The following is a 2,813-nucleotide window of genomic DNA, read 5'->3' as shown; positions in this document are numbered from 1 at the left end:
CTCCGCATCGGTAAACTCAACTTAAAGGCGATCGAGATGTGCTTCTTTTTTCTTAGACGCGTAATATAGATTTGGCTAATAGAGTAGCCTAACTATTTTAAATTCGGGAGGAGGCAGGGTCAATTCATGATTATGGCTCTCAATGTGATCACAAAACGGAGGTCGCACGAATTACATCAGCATACAGCGTCGCCAGTACCTAAATACGCGTTGAGCTCGACGCATGCGTGTTAGAGTTGCGTACACGGGATTGAGACAGTCGTTCTGTACACAGCAACTTGTAGATTTAAAATAGCGATACACAGTAGAATTGCTAGAGAGCACATCAGAATAATTTCATCAATTCCTCAAACATCATGATTACAATATTTTAATGAAGTAATTAACTGGAAATTTATGTGCAGGAATTGACCATTCCATTGGGCCAACTTTTGCATACGTGAGCTTTGATTCTTTCTTCGTGTTGCGTATAGGAATACTTCTATGGCGTGCAACTACAAATGCTATCGAGCTCTTCGAGTTCATTGTCCTTTCTGCCATTATTTTCCTGTGTTCTGAACTTTCTGATCACAAGGAGAGCATTATAACCAATAGAGAAGTCTGGGTATTAGTAACTTCAATTTTGTTCATTGCGCAATGATTCGACTACTTGTGTTTGTCCTGCTGCTTGCTGTCCTGTCAAGCGTGAGTTCTCAGACAGTGTATCCTGGATCATGGGAGCTTGTTGTTAAAAATGGAGGTGTTTCTGCTATGCATATGGCCACCACTTATAAAAACACTGTGGTCATGTATGATCGCACGGACTTCGGGGCTTCGCAACTGAGGCTGCCAAATGGTCGTTGCAGAGACGATCCAAAGGATTTAAAACTCACCCACGACTGCTGGGCTCACTCCATTGAATACAACATCGATACAAGCAATCTGAGGGCGTTGATGGTCATGACTGATACTTGGTGTTCATCTGGCGCCTTTGCAGCAAACGGTACATTGATTAGCACCGGTGGATACAACGATGGAGGCAACGCAATCCGTTATTTCGTACCATGTGCAGATTCTGCATGTGATTGGTATGATTCTGACCCATATGGACTTAAGGGTTATCGATGGTATGCATCCAATCAGATTCTTCCGGATAATAGAATTATTGTTGTGGGAGGCACGGGATCATTCTCCTACGAGTTCGTGCCTGGAGTACAAGCATATGCGTTGCCCTTTCTTTCACAGACAAATACTCCCGGTGTGCAGAACAATCTGTATCCTTTTCTTCATCTCTCCTCTGATGGCAATCTATTCATCTTCGCCAATAGGGATTCCATCTTATTTGATTACACAAACAATCGTGTTGTAAAGACATTTCCTACAATTCCAGATGGACCAAGAAATTACCCTTCCACTGGTTCGTCTGTCATGTTGCCACTATCGGCATCTGATGGATTTCAGAGGATAGAAATTCTCATCTGTGGTGGTGCTCCAGAAAACGGTTACGCCGCAGCTCAGGCTAGTAATTTCGTCAATGCTCTTCAAAGCTGTGGAAGAATTGTTATTACAGATCCCAACCCTAGTTGGGCGATGGAGACTATGCCTGCACCTAGGGTTATGGGAGATATGCTCATTCTTCCCAACGGGGAAATTCTGATTATCAACGGAGCGCAGAAGGGGACTGCAGGCTGGGGCTATGGAACGAGTCCAGCTCTTGCTCCTTATTTATACAGACCTAATGCATCGTCGGGGAAGCGGTTCACAGTACTGGGAGGCTCCACCATTCCCAGAATGTATCATTCCACTGCAAATGTATTGCCTGATGGTAGGATTTTTGTGGGAGGCTCCAACCCTAATTATGGTTACGTTTTCTCTGGAGTCCCGTTTCCAACCGAGCTTCGTTTAGAGGCATACAGCCCTTATTATCTTGACAAATCCTACAGCACCTTGAGACCTACCATCACATCTACAGATTCCATGCGTTACGGTCAAGAATTCAGGGTTAGGTTCTATGTTTCAAATTATTCTCCCAGCAAAATTCAGTTCAACATTTACGCTCCATCCTTCACGACTCACTCGACTTCCATGAATCAGAGACTGCTCATGCTGGCATCAAGAAGCACGAAAAGAGTAAAAGGAATATATGTTGCTAAAGTAACAGCACCTCCAAACTCCATTGCAGCACCGCGGGGATACTACATGCTATTCGTCGTCAACGATGGAATTCCAAGCGTGGGAAAATGGATTAATTTTTCTTGATCGTGTCATCGTCTAGGGTTAATAATATGTCATACTCGTTGAAGAAATACTGCATCTTATAATCAACGCGTCGATTCAAATGCGATACACAGCCGTCACCATGTTTTTTAAAATTGTACAACACAGAAGATTGTATTAAATGGAAAGGAATGATATTTTTATAACCCTCATGTTATTCTTCATTGGTTATCGGAAAAAGCCAAAGTCTTAATCTTCCCGTGCCTGGTCACTTTCACCGTTTGAAAATGAATGAACAGGACAATATAACGTTCGGGTGATGACATATTGAATGTATGATCAGATGCAAAGTTTCCTGATTATATAGAAAACCTTTTGCCAATATTCAAAATGAATAGTTTGCTCCTAAATATGAGCGGTGAAAAATCATGCAAAAAGTATGAATATTTGCAAAAATAAATTGTATTAGTAGTTGGTTTTGTTGGTTAATTTGTAAATTATATAATATAGCTCAGGGTCAGTTCAATTGGCAGTATTATGCACTCCATCTCCAGTGAAGAAAAAACAAAACAAAAACGAATACTTTTATAATATTTTTACTTATCGGCAATTTTTTC

General features: G+C 41.5%; 1 pseudogene; it reads left to right on the top strand.

Annotated features, from left to right (window-relative positions):
• Positions 1–504: 504 nt before the first annotated feature.
• On the top strand, positions 505–2,404 carry LOC149157720 (aldehyde oxidase GLOX pseudogene; annotated as a pseudogene).
• Positions 2,405–2,813: the final 409 nt, after the last annotated feature.

The sequence above is a fragment of the Pinus tabuliformis genome, chromosome 5_2, assembly GCF_031772625.1.
Source record: "Pinus tabuliformis cultivar Carrire ecotype Pingquan chromosome 5_2, CPIR1, whole genome shotgun sequence".
In the NCBI taxonomy this organism is placed as follows: domain Eukaryota; kingdom Viridiplantae; phylum Streptophyta; class Pinopsida; order Pinales; family Pinaceae; genus Pinus; species Pinus tabuliformis.
Note: the sequence above shows the minus strand (reverse complement) of the source record. Positions and strands in the feature narration are given on the sequence as shown.